At 48.7% G+C, this 19346-nt stretch overlaps 1 pseudogene; it reads right to left on the bottom strand.

The window, feature by feature from the left end:
* Positions 1 to 18693, bottom strand: part of LOC135057113 (oocyte zinc finger protein XlCOF7.1-like) — an 88045-nt pseudogene extending 69352 nt beyond the window's left edge.
* Between the last annotated feature and the right edge of the window lie 653 nt (positions 18694 to 19346).

Raw genomic sequence — 19346 nt, 5'->3', positions numbered from 1 at the left:
ACTTCAAAATGTTGATTGGAAGACCAGATTCCTCGTTGGACCAGCGGCCCTGGAAGTGAGAGCCCTGTGTCACCACTCCCCAACCCCTGTGGTCAGGATAATCCAGTTCGCATCGCTGAAAGACCGACCCTGCAACAGGTGTTTGCTCTGCAACCACCACAGAAGAGACAGATGAGAGCAGGGGACGGGGGGGGGGGGGGGGGGGGGTGGACAATCCAATGCATATGTAGGTGTGATCCCATTCATCTGGAGTAGATCCAATTGAAAAGAGTGGGAATGGAACCTTCCATACTGAATCGCTTCGAAGGAAGCTACCATCTTGCCCAAGAGACAAATGCAGAGAGGTATTGAGACTTGGCGAGGTTGCAAGACCAACCATAGCCTGAATTGCCTGGGCCTTGTCCCGAGGCAAGAAAATCCGTTAAGACACCTTGTTGAGGATCATCCCTAGAAACTGCAGTCGTTGTGTTGGATCCAACTGGGACTTCTGCAGATTCAAAATCCAACCGTGTTGGGTGAGCAGATCTTGAGTGAGAGCAATGCTCCGGAGCAGCTGTTCCCGGGATGGTGCTTTTATGAGCAGGTCGTCCAGGAAAGGGACAACATTTACCCCTTGTAGTCAGAGTTGGGGCATCATTTCCGCCATTAACTTGGTGAAAACCCTGGGAGCTGACAAGAGTCCAAAGGGAAGGGCCTGGAACGGATAATGTTCCTCCTTGAGGGCAAAACGAATAAACGCCTGATGCGGAGGGCAGATGGGGATGTGAAGGTATGCGCAATTGATATCCAAGGATACCAAAAACTCCTGTTCCGCCAAACCCGCAGTGATTACATCCTGAATCTGAAAATCCGTAGATAAGGATTCAGGGATTTCAGATTCAGGATGGGCCTGACTGAGCCGTCCGGCTTGGGCACTACAAATTTGAATAGAAGCCTTTGTTGCATTGGTGAGTTGGCACTGGAATCACCACTCCCTGAACGAGAAGCTTCTGAATGGCCTGTTGAAGAATTACTTGTTTGTCTTGGAAAGCTGGCAAACCTGAAGTGAACGAATCTCTTCGGGGGAGTGGACTCAAAGTCTATTTTGTAACCCCACCGAATGAGATCCCTGACCCAGGCGACCTGGCAGGTGACGTCCCAGGCAAGACTGAAGTTTTTGAGTCGAGCACCGACCCTGGCATCCAACCATCATGCTGCAGGCTTGGTAACGAACTTCTGTTCAGCTTGAGCAGCAGCGTTTGCTTGGCGCCCTCTGGTACCTCGAGAGGCGTGAGAGCCACCTCTGGACGCACTACAAAACCTGGAGGATCGAAAGGACCGGAAGGATGGTCCCGAATAAGTGTGACGAGGGGGCGGAGCCGCAGAGGGAAGATGTGTGGATATTCCACCGGTAGCCTTGGAAATCCACTTATCCAGCTCATCTCCAAACAAAGCTTCCCCTGTGTATGGGAGACCTTCAACCCCTCTTTTAGATTCGGCATCTGCAGTCCACTGACAAAGCCACAATGCTCGGCGTGCTGAAACCGCCATGACCGATATCCTGGAAGTGAGCAAATCAATCCCTCTGAAGGCCTCGCATAGATACACAACTGATATCTGAATGTGTTGAGACAGGGTGATTAATTTCCCTTGGGGTAGATCTCCTTCAATGCCAGAGGCAAGCTGTCAAGACCATGCCTCTATAGCCCTATTGACCCAACAACCCACAATAACAGGGCGAAGGGAAACCCCAGTCACCGTGTATATATACTTCTTTCTAAGTTACGGTCCAAGGGGTCCTTTAGTGTTGTGGCGCCTGAGACCGGTAGTACAATTTTCTTCAATAACCTGGATATTGACGGATCCACCACAGGGGGATTCTCCCATTTTCTATTATCCGTAGGAAAAAAGTAAAAATACATTTAGGTATCCGAAACTTATTGTCCGGGTGTATCCAGGCCTCCTGAAATTGGCTACCAATTCTTCTGACACAGGAAAAGTTGCAAAATATTTTTGTTTTTTTTCCAAAGAATTAAAGCTGTGTTTGTTCTGCCTCCTTTTCAGGGAGGTTTAAGACATCTCTAACAGCCTATATTAGTGCCTCCATGCCTTGCATGGAGGAATCTGAATCATCAACCTGCGTGTCCAACGTTTCCACGAACTCCCCTTCCTCTAGTGCAGGCATCTCATCATCTAATGCATCAGATTGTAAGACTACGGGGAGGAAATGCTTTTTGGACACGGGTTGAGCAGAACGGGGTGTGTGTTGTGAACCCATTGTGAGAGTTAAGGTGTCCACAGATTTATAAAGTGCCAAGACCCATCCGGGCTCAGAACCCAGTAAGGGCTGAGCCTGTATGGCCTGTCTGTCCCGTCTGGCCGCAGCCAATTCAAAGGACAGATCCGACACATAACACCAGTGAGTGCCGACAACCACGCCGGCACAGATGTCTGAGGTTCAGTGACTATCTCTGAATCAGCCTCTTCAGTACATTTGTTGCATAACAATGAATTTTCATTAGAAGTCTGCGTGAATGTAGCTGAACACCCCTTACAGGTGAAAGTGGGTATCCTCCGTTCACGAACAGCAGCGTGGTGAGCGAGGCTCTGCCCCACCTATATGCGCGCTGAGCTGGCGCGCTGCCTGTGTCCTTCTCCTCAGCGCGTCATTATAATTAACCGCGCTGAGGAGTTTTGATGAATGACAGAGCCTCCTGTCAGGTACTGTGAGCGGTATTACTGCTACAACAGGCGGATGCAATGCCGCTAACACACGAAAACCCGACTAGCCGGATCCCTGGGAAATACCAGCTTCGGCTGTCCCTGGGATGCGGTGGGTTGCAGGGGGGCTCCTGCACTAGCCCTGTGATCGCTGCAGTGTGAGTGACCCCGGAACGGCAGTCCCAGCAACCAGGGATCCAGCGCCGACCACTGAAGGTGGGACCGGTTCTCCCCCAGGAACTCCCACGTAGCACTAAAGAAAAATGAATTTTAGAAGAAATCCTCTGGGGCTCTTCCAGAGTGTGCCCGGCTCTGAGGGCACTTTTTCTAAAAATAAGAATTTACTTACCGATAATTCTATTTCTCGTAGTCCGTAGTGGATGCTGGGACTCCGTCAGGACCATGGGGAATAGCGGCTCCGCAGGAGACAGGGCACAAAAGTAAAAGCTTTAGGATCAGGTGGTGTGCACTGGCTCCTCCCCCTATGACCCTCCTCCAAGCCTCAGTTAGGATACTGTGCCCGGACGAGCGTACACAATAAGGAAGGATTTTGAATCCCGGGTAAGACTCATACCAGCCACACCAATCACACTGTACAACCTGTGATCTGAACCCAGTTAACAGCATGATAACAGCGGAGCCTCTGAAAAGATGGCTCACAACAATAATAACCCGATTTTTGTAACAATAACTATGTACAAGTATTGCAGACAATCCGCACTTGGGATGGGCGCCCAGCATCCACTACGGACTACGAGAAATAGAATTATCGGTTAGTAAATTCTTATTTTCTCTGACGTCCTAGTGGATGCTGGGACTCCGTCAGGACCATGGGGATTATACCAAAGCTCCCAAACGGGCGGGAGAGTGCGGATGACTCTGCAGCACCGAATGAGAGAACTCCAGGTCCTCCTCAGCCAGGGTATCAAATTTGTAGAATTTTGCAAACGTGTTTGCTCCTGACCAAGTAGCAGCTCGGCAAAGTTGTAAAGCCGAGACCCCTCGGGCAGCCGCCCAAGATGAGCCCACCTTCCTTGTGAAATGGGCATTTACATATTTTGGCTGTGGCAGGCCTGCCACAGAATGTGCAAGCTGAATTGTACTACACATCCAACTAGCAATCGTCTGCTTAGAAGCAAGAGCACCCAGTTTGTTGGGTGCATACAGGAAAACAGCAAATCAGTTTTCCCGACTCCAGCCGTCCTGGAAACCTATATTTTCAGGGCCCTGACAACATCTAGCAACTTGGAGTCCTCCAAGTCCCTAATAGCCGCAGGTACCACAATAAACTGGTTCAGGTGAAACGCTGACACCACCTTAGGGAGAAACTGGGGACGAGTCCGCAGCTCTGCCCTGTCCGAATGGACAATCAGATATGGGCTTTTGTGAGACAAAGCCACCAATTCTGACACTCGCCTGGCCGAGGCCAGGGCCAACCGCATGGTCACTTTTCATGTGAGATATTTCAAATCCACAGATTTGAGCGGTTTAAAATGTGATTTGAGGAATCCCAGAACTACGTTGAGATCCCACAGTGCCACTGGAGGCACAAAAGGGGGTTGTATATGCAGTACTCCCTTGACAAACTTCTGGACTTCAGGAAGTGAAGCCAATTCTTTTTGGAAGAAAATTGACAGGGCCGAAATTTGAACCTTAATGGACCCCAATTTGAGGCCCATAGACACTCCTGTTTGCAGGAAATGCAGGAATCGACCGAGTTGAAATTTCTTCGTGGGGCCTTCCAGGCCTCACACCATGCAACATATTTTCGCCACAAGTAGTGATAATGTTGTGCGGTCACCTCCTTCCTGGCTTTAACCAGGGTAGGAATGACCTCTTCCGGAATGCCTTTTCCCTTAGGATCCGGCGTTCCACCGCCATGCCGTCAAACGCAGCCGCGGTAAGTCTTGGAACAGACATGGTACTTGCTGAAGCAAGTCCCTTCTTAGCGGCAGAGGCCATGAGTCCTCTGTGAGCATTTCTTGAAGTTCCGGGTACCAAGTCCTTCTTGGCAATCCGGAGCCACGAGTATAGTTCTTACTCCTCTACGTCTTATAATTCTCAGTACCTTGGGTATGATAAGCAGAGGAGGGAACACATACACCGACTGGTACACCCACTGTGTTACCAGAACGTCCACAGCTATTGCCTGAGGGTCTCTTGTGTTCAGGCGGGACGCCATCATGTCCACCTTTGGTCTTTCCCAACGGTTTACAATCATGTGGAAGACTTCCCGATGAAGTCCCCACTCTCCCGGGTGGAGGTCGTGCCTGCTGAGGAAATCTGCTTCCCAGTTGTCCACTCCCGGAATGAACACTGCTGACAGTGCTATCCCATGATTTTCCGCCCAGCGAAGAATCTTTGCAGTTTCTGCCATTTCCCTCTTGCTTCTTGTGCCGCCCTGTTTGTTTACGTGGGCGACTGCCGTGGTGTTGTCCCACTGGATCAAAACCGGCTGACCTTGAAGCAGAGGTCTTGCTAAGCTTAGAGCATTGTTTTATGTGGAGAGAAGTCTCCAGACTTGATCACACTCCCTGGAAATTTTTTCCCTGTGTGACTGCTCCCCAGTCTCTCTGGCTGGCATCCGTGGTCACCAGGACCCAGTCCTGAATGCCGAATCTGCGGCCCTTTAGTACATGAGCACTCTGCAGCCACCGCAGAAGAAACACCCTTGTCCTTGGAGACAGGGTTATCCGCTGATGCATCTGAAGATGCGATCCAGCCATTTTTCCAGCAGATCCCACTGAAAAGTCTTGCGTGAAATCTGCCGAATGGAATCGCTTCGTAAGAAGCCACCATTTTTCCCAGGACCCTTGTGCAATGATGCACTGACACTTTTCCTGGTTTTAGGAGGTTCCTGACTTGCTCGGATAACTCCCTTGCTTTCTTCTCCGGGAGAAACACCCTTTTCTGGACTGTGTCCAGAATCATCCCTAGGAACAGCAAATTGTCGTCGGAAACAGCTGCGGTTTTGGAATATTTAGAATCCACCCATGCTGTCGTAGAACTACTTGAGATAGTGCTACTCCGACCTCCAACTGTTCTCTGGACCTTGCCCTTATCAGGATATCGTCCATTTTCTTTGAAGAAGAATCATCATTTCGGCCATTACTTTGGTAAAGATCCGGGGTGCCGTGGACAATCCAACCGGCATCGTCTGAAACTGATAGTGACAGTTCTGTACTACGAACCTGAGGTACCCTTAGTGAGAAGGGCAAATTGGGACATGGAGGAAGCATCCCTGATGTCCCGGGACACCATATAGTCCCCTTCTTCCTGGTTCGCTATCACTGCTCTGAGTGACTCCATCTTGATTTGAACCTTTGTATGTAAGTGTTCAAATATTTCAGATTTAGAATAGGTCTCACCGAGCCGTCTGGCTTCAGTACCACAATATAGTGTGGAATAATACCCCTTTCCTTGTTGTAGGAGGAGTACTTTGATTATCACCTGCTGGGAATACAGCTTGGGAATTGTTTCCAATACTGCCTCCCTGTCGGAGGGAGACGTTGGTAAAGCAGACTTCAGGAACCTGCGAGGGGGAGACGTCTCGAATTTCCAATCTTTACCCCTGGGATACTACTTGTAGGATCCAGGGGTCCTGTACGGCCCCAGCGTCATGCTGAGGACTTGGCAGAAGCGGTGGAAGGCTTCTGTTCCTGGGAATGGGCTGCCTGCTGCAGTCTTCTTCCCTTTCCTCTATCCCTGGGCAGATATGACTGGCCTTTTGCCCGCCTGCCCTTATGGGGACGAAAGGACTGAGTCTGAAAAGACGGTGTCTTTTTCTGCTGAGATGTGACTTAGGGTAAAAAAGGTGGATTTTCCAGCTGTTGCCGTGGCCACCAGGTCCGATGGACCGACCCCAAATAACTCCTCCCCTTTATACGGCAATACTTCCATGTGCCGTTTGGAATATGCATCACCTGACCACTGTCGTGTCCATAAACATCTTCTGGCAGATATGGACATCGCACGTACTCTTGATGCCAGAGTGCAAATATCTCTCTGTGCTCTATAGTCAATAAAATACTGTCCCTGTCAAGGGTATCAATATTTTCAGTCAGGGAATCTGACCAAGCCACCCCAGCGCTGCACATCCAGGCTGAGGCGATAGCTGGTCGCAGTATAACACCAGTATGTGTGTATATACTTTTTAGGATATTTTTCAGCCTCCTATCAGCTGGCTCCTTGAGGGCGGCCGTATCTGGAGACGGTAACGCCACTTGTTTTGATAAGCGTGTGAGCGCCTTATCCACCCTAAGGGGTGTTTCCCAACGCGCCCTAACTTCTGGCGGGAAAGGGTATACCGCCAATAATTTTCTATCGGGGGAAACCCACGCATCATCACACACTTCATTTAATTTATCTGATTCAGGAAAACTACATGTAGTTTTTTCACACCCACATAATACCCTTTTTTGTGGTACTTGTAGTATCAGAAATATGTAACACCTCCTTCATTGCCCTTAACATGTAACGTGTGGCCCTAAAGGAAAATACGTTTGTTTCTTCACCGTCGACACTGGAGTCAGTGTCCGTGTCTGTGTCTATGTCGACCGACTGAGGTAAATGGGCGTTTTAAAGCCCCTGACGGTGTTTGAGACGCATGGACAGGTACTAATTTGTTTGCCGGCCGTCTCATGTCGTCAACCGACCTTGAAGCGTGTTGACATTATCACGTAATTCCTTAAATAAGCCATCCATTCTGGTGTCGACTCCCTAGAGAGTGACATCACCATTACAGGCAATTGCTCCGCCTCCTCACCAACATCGTCCTCATACATGTCGACACACACGTACCGACACACAGCACACACACAGGGAATGCTCTGATAGAGGACAGGACCCCACTAGCCCTTTGGGGAGACAGAGTGAGAGTTTGCCAGCACACACCAAAACGCTATAATTATACAGGGACAACCTTTATATAAGTGTTTTCCCTTATAGCATCTTAATATATAATCATATCGCCAAATAAGTGCCCCCCCTCTCTGTTTTAACCCTGTTTCTGTAGTGCAGTGCAGGGGAGAGCCTGGGAGCCTTCCCACCAGCAGTTCTGTGAGGGAAAATGGCGCTGTGTGCTGAGGAGATAGGCCCCGCCCCCTATTCCGGCGGGCTCTTCTCCCGGTTTTTCTGAGACCTGGCAGGGGTGAAATACATCCATATAGCCTCAGAAACTATATGTGATGTATTCTTTAGCCAGAAAAGGTATTAACATTGCTGCCCAGGGCGCCCCCCCCAGCGCCCTGCACCCTCAGTGACCGTTGGTGTGAAGTGTGCTGAGAGCAATGGCGCACAGCTGCAGTGCTGTGCGCTACCTCATGAAGACTGAAAAGCCTTCAGCCGCCGGTTTCTGGACCTCTTCTTACTTCGGCATCTGCAAGGGGGTCGGCGGCGCGGCTCCGGTGACCCATCCAGGCTGTACCTGTGATCGTCCCTCTGGAGCTAGTGTCCAGTAGCCTAAGAAGCAAATCCATCCTGCACGCAGGTGAGTTCACTTCTTCTCCCCTAGGTCCCTCGTTGCAGTGAGCCTGTTGCCAGCAGGACTCACTGAAAATAAGAAACCTATCAAAACTTTTACTCTAAGCAGCTCTTTATGAGAGCCACCTAGATTGCACCCTGCTCGGACGGGCACAAAAACCTAACTGAGGCTTGGAGGAGGGTCATAGGGGGAGGAGCCAGTGCACACCACCTGATCCTAAAGCTTTTACTTTTGTGCCCTGTCTCCTGCGGAGCCGCTATTCCCCATGGTCCTGACGGAGTCCCAGCATCCACTAGGACGTCAGAGAAACTGGGTATGTGGGGAGGGGCATGGAGGGGAGGAACCAGCACACACACACACATTAACATTTGAAGTGCACCGGCTTTTGGACCCCATCTGTAGCCCCATTATAATCAACAGCCTCAGTATCCCCTATGGATGCATGATAAAAGAAGGTTCGAGATCCCAGAGGTCAACATACCAACCCCGGGATGCTAACAGCAGAACGCAGGCAGGGGGCGCAAGCGCAACGAAGCTCCTTGCTGGCTCGGTGCACTTGGGAATAGAGCCTGTGGGTCGGCATTCCGACTGCTGGCATTGTGAGCGTTCGGGATTCCAGCGACGGCATGGTGACCACCGGGATCCGAGAGCACCAGTCAAATGACCGCATCTCTTACACACCTGTGTGACTTCTCTCATGTTTAACAAGATATGATTTCTTTGTAAAACATTTCCCACACTCAGAACATGGAAATGGTTTCTCACCTGTGTGACTTCTCTGGTGTATAACAAGATGTGATTTCTGTGCAAAGCATTTCCCACATTCAGTACATGGAAATGGTTTCTCACCTGTGTGACTTCTCTGATGTTTAACAAGATCTGATTTCTGTAAAAAGCATTTCCCACACACAGAGCATGGAAATGGTTTCTCACCTGTGTGACTACTCTGATGTTTAACAAGAGCTGACTTCAATGTAAAACACTTTCCACATTCAGAACATGGAAATGGCCTCTCACCTGTGTGAGTTCTCTGATGTCTAATAAAAATAGATTTCTGTGAAAAGCATTTCCCACACACAGAACATGGAAATGGTTTCTCACCTGTGTGACTTCTCTCATGTGCAACCAGATACGATTTCCATGTAAAACGTTTCCCACACTCCAAACATGAAAATAGTTTCTCACCTGTGTGACTTCTTTGGTGTGCAACAAGATGTGATTTGTATGTAAAACGTTTTCCACACTCAGAACATGGAAATGGTTTCTCACCTGTGTGAGTTCTCCGATGTTTAACAAGATCTGATTTCTGTGAAAAACATTTCCCACACACAGAACATGGATATGGTTTTTCACCTGTGTGAGTTCTCAGATGTTTAACAAGATTTGAATTCTGTGAAAAACATTTCCCACACACAGAACAGGGAAATGGTTTCTCCCCTGTGTGACTTTTCTCATGTCTAACAAGAACTGATTTCTGTTTAAAACATTTCCCACACACAGAACATGAAAATGGCCTCTCACCTGTGTGACATTTCTGATGTCTAACAAATCTTGACTGACGTACAAAACTTTTACCACATTCAGAACAGATAAAGACTGAATCACCTGTATGACCAGCACTATCTGTAACAAAATTTGAGTTATGGGGAGAACATTCCCCATGATTAGAGGGATCAGATGATATATCAGCACTGTGAGGTACAGGATGTATATTTAGAGTAATGGGAATGTCTCCTGGAGAATCCTGTGTGATGTTATCTTGTACTTTAAAATTTGGAGACAAAATGAGATCTCCATCCGAGGTCTTCCGGCTTGTTCCTCCAACTGCTGGAAACAAATACATGACAATAGAATATTTTTAAATTATCATACTATCCGTGAGTTCACGATGTTCAGTTGTTTCATTTCAATTTCCCAACTACAGGTTACAATTATACATGTACATACAGTAAGTAGGACTCTATTGCTACGGAGATAAAACACTGGCGTAAAATAGAACTGGATCCATCAGATAAGTCGCAGATGATCTAAGGACTTTTCCCTACAAAAGGAAAGCAGTATTGCAGGAGTTCACTCACACGCTAATATAGCTCTATATGTATTAATGCCCAAACTATCACAGTGCGGGTGTGTAGTGTGGGTGTTAGTTATGTGATACAGCTACTACTTTATCTAAAGAGGGGGCATCATCTTCACAGGTCCCATCATCATTCCTCCATCTCCTCATCTTCATTCCTCCTCTTCCTCCCCACCCACGGAGCTGCAGTGCTGCTAACTCCATTCCTCTGTCAGCCCCCGCCTTTTGCCACCTCTTTTCCTTAGTCCTGACTCCTGTTTGCTGCTTACTGTGCAGCGCGCTGCCTGGCTAACACCACGGCTCCGTGCCACAGGGCACTGTCAGAATAGACTGGGAGAGACATCATGATTCCCAGTCCCAAGGGGAAGGGGGAAGAGCACACAAGCAGGCAGCTGCAGTGCTTCCTGCTCTAATGTGTAATGGTAGCGAGCCGACCAGCAGAAGAGCCAGGTACACCGTTACTATTATGCATTGCAGTGTGCGGCACACAGCAGCTGGTGGAGCATACTAAGGGGATCACAGGTGGATGCAGCCGGTACGGTAACACGGCAAATGTGCTGTGTGCCAAGCACCGTCTGCACCACCCTAGTTACGGCCCTGGTAGGAGGCAGCAAAACAAAGTCCAGACAGCTTCCTCCAAGTCCCATTTTTCTATGCAGGGCCGTAAGAAGGATAATGTGACACTGAGGACTCTGGAGGTTTCTCCGCTTCCAGCTAGGTCTGATATCGGGAAGCCCCCACTCCCTCAGGCTTCAGATATCACCAATATACTCTTATTCAGGAACATTACTCTGGGCAGAGAGATATAGTTTCCCCTTACTAGGCCAAGTTGTGCATAGTCCCTGATACATATGATGTAGTGTCAGTATAGGTGTATTATATCACATGGCCTGTGACCTCACAGCTTCAATTACTATGGTGACACCCCTTGTACTGATGTATGAGATACACCAGAGAGTGTGGGGAGGAGACTGGTCAGATCTCTGGGCTGGTAACACACAGTGACATGATGTGAGGGGGAGAGCAGGAGTATAATAGGGACTGATGGCTACTGATGTATGAGATACACCAGAGAGTGTGGGGAGGAGACTGGTCAGATCTCTGGGCTGGTAACACAGTGACATGATGTGATGGGGAGAGCAGGAGTATAGTAGGAGTTAATGGCTCCTAACTTCCACACGGGGCACATACATTTCCCTCATTAGTTTGACTTGACAGGGGAGGGTGTTGGGGAAGAGACTTCTGTACAGACAGAAGAAGCCAAATATGTGACTCTTTTCTGTAATAAGGATTATTACTCACCTATGCTGATATCTGTAGGGATTTCCTCCTCCTTACGCTGCTGATCACCCCTCACATACGTCTCTCCTTCTACCTCTGTATCTTCTGCCTTCATATCAGTCACATACGTCTCTTCTTCTCCCTCTGTATCTTCTGCCTTCATATCAGTCACATACGTCTCTTCTTCTCCCTCTGTAGCTTCTGCCTTCATATCAGTCACATACGTCTCTTCTTCTCCCTCTGTAGCTTCTGCCTTCATATCAGTCACATACGTCTCTTCTTCTCCCTCTGTAGCTTCTGCCTTCATATCAGTCACATACGTCTCTTCTTCCCACTCTGTATCTTCTATCTTAAAATAAGTAATGTACTCCTCCTAATACAAAAAAACATTAAAATAACATCTTACTAATAACGGTCATTGAGTTAAGCAGTAGAATTACACATCATATAGTGACAGTCACTTTGGTACTTACTGAGACCAGAGGCCACATGTAATTAAGTCCGAGTTTATTGGTAAGACCCTAAATCCCACCTACCTGATCCTCCTGTGGGATCCTGTGATTCTCCTCTGTACAATCCTGGGAATACAGAGGACGAGGACATCTCTCTGGGGTATCTCTGTTACTGGGCCCATCTGTAGGAGACACACAGTGACTGAGTACAGTATATATATGTGATTATCAGATGATGTCTGTATATAGGGGGCCCTCTAACCTGCTCTCCCCTGTACAACAAATGACAGTCTCCTCTTACCCAGTGATGTGAGGGGCTGGTGATTCTCCATCATCACGTCCTTGTACAGACCCCTGTGTTCCTCTATATATTTCCACTCCTCCATGGAGAAATAGACAGTGACATCCTCACACCTTATAGGAACCTGACACACACAATGATGCAATCATCACCCAGACATATCCCCTGGTGTTACTGTATAACGTCCCATTCCCAGCAGTCACCTCTCCAGTCATCACCCAGACACATCCCCTGGTGTTACCATATAATGTCCCATTCCCAGCAGTCACCTCTCCAGTCAGCAGCTGAATGATCTTGTTGGTGAGTTCCAGGATCTTCTGGTCATTGTGCCTCTCATGTATCAGTGAGTGAGGCGGAGGCACCGTGATGGGGCTCTGGGTCCTGCTCAGTTCGCCTGACACATGGGGACGGCTGCTGAGTGTCTCATACTCACCGGATGTCTTCTTCACTACTGTGTAATCCTGTGTATTGGGCGAGACATCATCAAATAGCTAAATGATCTATATGGAGTTGAAATTTTAGGAGTTTCTATACAGATACAACACATATTCTATCTGTAACCATCCCCAATATACAGGAAAATAGAGATTACGCAGCACTTAGTAGAAAAAAAAAAAGCGTCTCCCTGCTGCCCGGTTACAGATGTGCTGATGAGAGGACTGAGGCACGGATACCGTAAAAACGTACATAAACAGAAGGGGAAATAGAGGGCTTATAATAAATAGTCTAGTTCCTCTTCAGTTACTTAAACAGAGGGGGATCTATATCTGATACTCTGCTGATATATAAAGTAGTTTCACAGTATGTCCGAGTACTTCTTCACATGATGGTGTGGCCGCTCTGAGATCAGGAACACAGAACTCTCAAAGGGCTGTCTCAGAGACAGGAATCACAAGAGGCGGAGATTCTCTCCCAGATCCCCTCACCTCCCCAGTCATGTCCCTGTATTATTACTATAGATATTAGTGATGTCACTGTGACACTCCTGGATCCCCTCACCTCCCCAGTCATGTCCCTGTATTATTACTATAGATATTAGTGATGTCACTGTGACACTCCTGGATCCCCTCACCTCCCCAGTCATGTCCCTGTATTATTACTATAGATATGTGATGTCACCGTGACACTCCCAGATCACCTCAACTCCCCAGTCATGTCCCTGTATTATTACTATAGATATATAGTATCAGTCAAAAGTTTGAACACACCTTCTCATTCAATGGTTTTTATTTATTTTAATTATTTTCTACATTGTAGATTAATACTGAAGACATCAAAACTATGAAAGAACACATATGGAATCATGTTGTAAACAAAAAAAGTGTTAAACATATCAAAATAGGTTTTATATTTTAGATTCCTCAAAGTAGCCCCTTTTTTTTTTATTTGATGACAGCTTTGCACACTCTTGGCATTCTCTCAATCAGCTTCATGAGGTAGTCTCTTGGAATAGTTTTCCAAAAGCCTTGAAGGAGTTCCCAGAGGTGCTGAGCACTTGTTGGCTGCTTTTCCTTCACTCTGCGGTCCAACTCATCCCAAACCATCTCCATTGGGTTTAGGTCGGGTGATTGTGGAGGCCAGGTCATCTGACGCAGCACTCCATCACTTTCCTTCTTGGCCTGGAGGCGTATTTGGGGTCAATGTCTTGTTGAAGAAAAAAGGAGATTTATGGTAGACTTACTATTGATAAATCTCTTTCTGCAAGATACACTGGATTCCACAGGGAATAACATCGGGGTGTAGAATTGGATTTTGATCCGAGGCACCAACAGGCTAAAAACTTTGACTGTTCCCAGGATGCACCGCACCGCCTTCTCTATATAACCCCTCCTCCGTGCACAGGAGCTCAGTTTTGTTAACCAGTCCAATGAGGTAGCAGGTAAAGAGGCGGTAGATGTTAGTCACATAGAACCACGTTCTCACGACAGGAGAAGGGACCAGCGGCTAATGCCATTCAAACCCAAAGGAGTAAAGTGTGTCAGGGTGGGCGCCCTGTGGAATCCAGTGTACCTCGCAGAAAAAGATTTAACAATGGTAAGTCTACCATAAATCTCCTTTTCTGCAGTGGGGTACACTGGAATTCCATAGGGAATAACATCGGGATGTCCTAAAGCAGTTCCTCGTTGGAGGGGACGCACTGTAGCGGGCACAAGAACCCAGCGTCCAAAGGAGGCATCCTGGGAGGCGGAAGTATGAAAGGCATAGAACCTGATGAACGTGTTCACAGAGGACCACGTAGCCGCCTCGCACAATTGTTCTGCGGACGCGCCATGGCGAGCAGCCCAAGAAGGTCCAACAGACCAAGTAGAATGGACATTGATAGCAGCAGGAGCTAGGAGACCAGCCTGCGCATAAGCTTGTGCAATCACCATTCTAATCCATCTGGCCAAAGTTTGCTTGTTTGCAGGCCAGCCACGTTTTTGAAAACCAAACAGTACGAAGAGGGAATCAGACCTCCAAATGGAGGCAGTCCACTCCACAAATATATGGAGAGCCCGTACCACATCCAAAGACCTTTCTTTGGAAGACAAACCAGCAGAGATAAAGGCCGGAACCACAATCTCTTGGTTAAGGTGAAAAGATGACACCACCTTAGGCAGATAACCAGGGTAAGTATGGAGAACTGCCCGGTCATGATGAAATATCAGGAAGGGCGGATGACAGGACAAATCGCCTAAGTCCGACACTCTTCTAGCAGAGGCAATAGCCAACAGGACCTTAATAGTAAGCCATTTCAGGTCTACAGAATCAGGAGGCTCAAAGGGAGACCCTTTAAGGACAACAGACAAATCCCATGGAGCCACAGGAGGGACATAGGGATGTTGTATCCGCAAGACACCCTGAGTGAAGGTATGATTGTCAGGAATAGATGCAAATTTCCTGTGAAACCACATGACAAGGCAGAAATATGAACCTTGAGGGAGGCCAGACGAAGGCCTAAATCCAGGCCCTGTTGCAGAAAAGCCAGAAGCCATGAGGTTCTGAACTTGTATACATCGTAGTTCTTAGAAGCACACCAGGTGAAGTCAGAGTTCCAGAACCTGTAGTTAATCCAAGCCGAAGACAGTTTACGGGCCTTCAACATAGTTTGGATGACCGCCTCAGAGAAACCTTTGGCCCTCAGGAGTGACGCTTCAAGAGCCACACCGTCAAAGCCAGTCTGACCAGGTCTGGGTAGACACAAGGGCCCTGAACGAGGAGGTCTGGGCATTAAGGAAGTAGTAGAGAACGTTCCATTGACAGACCCTGCAGGTCTGAGAAGCAATGCCGTCTGGGCCACGCTGGAGACTAGAAGTAGTATTCCTCCCTCTTGCTTGAACTTTCGCAGAATCCTGGGCAGGAGTGGCACCGGAGGGAACACGTATGGCAGTCGAAATTTTCATGGAAATGCCAGTGCGTCCACGAACGTGCTTGAGGATCCCTTGTCCGTGATCCGAGGACCGGAACTTTGTGATTGCGTCGAGACGCCATCAGGGCTACCTCTGGTAGGCCCCACTTGTCCACTAGGAGTTGAAACACCTTCGGATGAAGGCTCCACTCTCCGGCGTGTACGTCCTGACGACTGAGGAAATCCGCTTCCCAGTTGAGGACACCCGAAATGAACACTGACGATATTGCTGGCAGATGGCGTTCCGCCCAATGGAGAATTCTGGACACTTCCACCATTGCTTTTCGGCTTTAAGTGCCGCCTTGACGGTTTATGTACGCCACCGTGGTGGTGTTGTCCGACTGTACTTGAACAGGCCTGTTCCTTAACAGAGGCAGGGCTAGTGTCAAAGCGTTGAACACTGCCCACAGTCCCAGAGTGTTGATGGTGAGGAGAGACTACTCCTTGGTCCAGCGTCCCTGGAGAGTGTGGTGCTCGAACACCGCGCTCCAGCCCCTCAGACTGGCGTCTGTTGTCAGGAGGACCCAGTGGGGAATCCAGAAGGGACGGCCCCTGCTCAACTGTTGATCCTGGAGCCACCAGGACAGGGATAGGGCGGACCTCCGGAGTCAGGACCATCATTTGACACCTGATCCGCTGAGGCAGACCATCCCACTTGGAGAGGATTATCCGTTGGAGAGGGCGAGAATGGAATTAAGCATACTCCACCATGTCGAAAGTTGACACCATCAGGCCTAGTACTTGCATCGCTGACTGAATGGACACTTTTGGGCAAGAGAGGAAATATCTGATCTGTCCTGAAGCCTCAGGACCTTCTCTGGAGACAGAAACAACCTCTGGCTGTGCGTATCCAGCAGGGCCCCCAGGTGCACCATGCGCTGTGCCGGGACCAGGGAGGACTTTTTCCAATTGACCAGCCACCCATGGGCCGTGAGGAATTGCACCGTAAGCTGGAGATGACTCAGAAGGACATCTTGGGAGCTTGCCAGGATCAGCAAATCGTTTAGGCAGGATCCTGATTCCCTGTTGACGGAGATGAACTGTCATCACGGCCATGACCTTGGTGAAAATCCGAGGGGCCGTAGTCAGTTCAAATAGCAGAGCCCTGAATTGATAATGGAGGTTGCCAATAGCAAACCGAAGATATTGCTGATGTGAAATGGCAATAGGTATATGCAGGTAAGCATCCTGTATATCCATGGATACCATGTAGTCCCCAGGTTCCATGGCCAGTACAATGGAGCGCAGTGTTTCCATACGGAACATGGAAACTATCACAAACTTGTTCAGTGACTTGAGGTCAAATTTTTCTAAACTGTCTGTGGGAGAAGGAGGGGAGGAGCCAGCACACCCCGTTGAAGAAATTTAAAGTGCACTGGCTCCTTTGGACCCTGTCTATACCCCATCGTACTAATGTGTCCCCAATATCCCTAATGGATGCTAGAGAGAGAGAAAAAAAACATTGAATGAGAAGGTGTGTCCAAACTTTTGACTGGTACTCTAAGTGATATAGTGACACTCTCAGATCCCCTCAGCTACCCAGTCATGTCCCTGTATTATTACTATAGATATTAGTGATGTCACTGTGACACTCCCAGATCCCCTCACCTCCCCAGTCATGTCCCTGTATTATTACTATAGCTATAAGTGATGTCACTGTGACACTGTCAGATCCCCTCACCTCGCCAGTCATGTCCTTGTATTATTACTATAGATATAAGTGACTTCACTGTGACACTGCCAGATCCCCTCACCTCCCCAGTCATGTCCCTGTATTATTACTATAGATATAAATGATGTTACTGTGACACTCCCAAATCCCCTCACCTCCCCAGTCATGTCCCTGTATTATTACTATAGATATTAGTGATGTCACTGTGATGCTCCCAGATCCCCTCACCTACCCAGTCATGTCCCTGTATTATTACTATAGATATAAGTGATGTCACTGTGACACTCCCAGATGCCCTCACCTCCCCAGTCAGCTGGTAGATGATCTCCAGGGTGAGATTTAGTATCCTCTCAGTTTGAGGACTTCTGTTCTTGTCCATCCTCCGTGAATTAGGGTTTTTACAGTCATGTGATTCCCAGTAAAACAGGCTCCCGGTCCTCCCTGCACAGTAGAATAGGAATAAACATAATTATTATTAGTATAATAAGCATCACAGATTACATTGAGTGACCATTATATACTATTTTCCCCCAGCCACAGAGCCCTGCTCAACGTTCTCAGAAGTTCCACTGATCCAGCTGCCTAACACTTCTCAGTGACCATCACACAATGGTCGGAGGGCGCCGCTGCCGTGGCAAGATCCGCTACTGGTGCCCCCGGTGCTCGGTAGATGCGGTGCTGTGCACGATGAAGTCATCGCGCACCGCACTGCATTGTGGGAGCGGCACATAGACACTAGGGGTCATAATTGACCTCTAGTGTCTATGCGGTGTTATGGGAGAGACGTCATGACGTCTCACCCATAGATCAGAGGAGGGGCGCCGGCGTCCGGAGAAGGAGGGCAGCAGCAGTCGGGAAGCAGGAGCGGGGACTGTAAGTATTAATTTTTTATTTTTTAAGCGGCGCAACTAGGGCGAACAACTGTACAGGGGGCACAGTACTGGGGGCACGGCGCAACTAGGGGGCACAATTCTACAGGGGGCACAGTACTGGGGGCACGGCGCAACTAGGGGACACAATTCTACAGGGGGCATAACTGACCACGCCCCTTCTCTGTGAAGCCACACCCCTATTTTTTTGCCCAGGGCACCACAAAGTCTAGATCCGGCCCTGCCAGTCACCACACCTCTGCCAGTACCAGTCCCCCTACCCCCCCTCCCAGTACCAGTCACCCCGCCTCTCCCAGTACCAGTCACACCCACCTCTCCCAGTACCAGTCCCCCCCCCCCTCCCCTCTCCCAGTAGCAGGCAAGACAGGGGACAGGCAGAGGAAGGATAGAACTTACTGTAGCAGAGGAGCCCGGTCACTGGCAGCAATCTCCAGGGGGAGGAGAGTGAGAGAGGTCAGGGGGCGCGCAGCTGGAAGCGAGGCTTGGCATACCGGAAGTGCGGATCACGTGAGGGGGAGTGGCGGCAAGATCGAGGCTCGGCATACAGGAAGTGCGGGTCACTGTGGAGGAGTAACCATAGAGACGAGGCTGGGGTACAGGGAGGGGAGAGCAGCGGGTGATGGGGTGTATGTGCAGGAATAGCGGGTGAGATGGGAGCATGTAGCTGATGTGCGGTGACTGCTCCCCCCCCCTAAAGCCTGCCCGCTGCCCCCAGCTGCTGCGTGTCTCCCCATACAGGGGCTGCGGCTGCAGGGGGGGAGGGAGGTGTGTAGAGAGAGATACAGGTATATACACATACGGGGGGACAGGGAGGTGTAGGTAGGTTTTTTATATATATATATATATATATATATATACACATACACATACACACACACAGTAGTTAGGTATAGATATATACAGGGAGTGATACAAATATACAGGGAGGGAGATGTACAAATAGATATAGAGAGATATATAGTATATTGATAGATAGGGCTACAGGTTTATAGGGAAATACAGTATATAGATATAGATGCAGTTATATAGGGATATACGGTAGATAGAGATACAGGTATATAGGGATATACAGTATATGGGGATGAGTGTTGGGCACCAGGATG

The sequence above is a fragment of the Pseudophryne corroboree genome, chromosome 3 (assembly GCF_028390025.1).
Source record: "Pseudophryne corroboree isolate aPseCor3 chromosome 3, aPseCor3.hap2, whole genome shotgun sequence".
NCBI classification, from domain to species: Eukaryota; Metazoa; Chordata; class Amphibia; order Anura; family Myobatrachidae; genus Pseudophryne; species Pseudophryne corroboree.
Note: the sequence above shows the minus strand (reverse complement) of the source record. Positions and strands in the feature narration are given on the sequence as shown.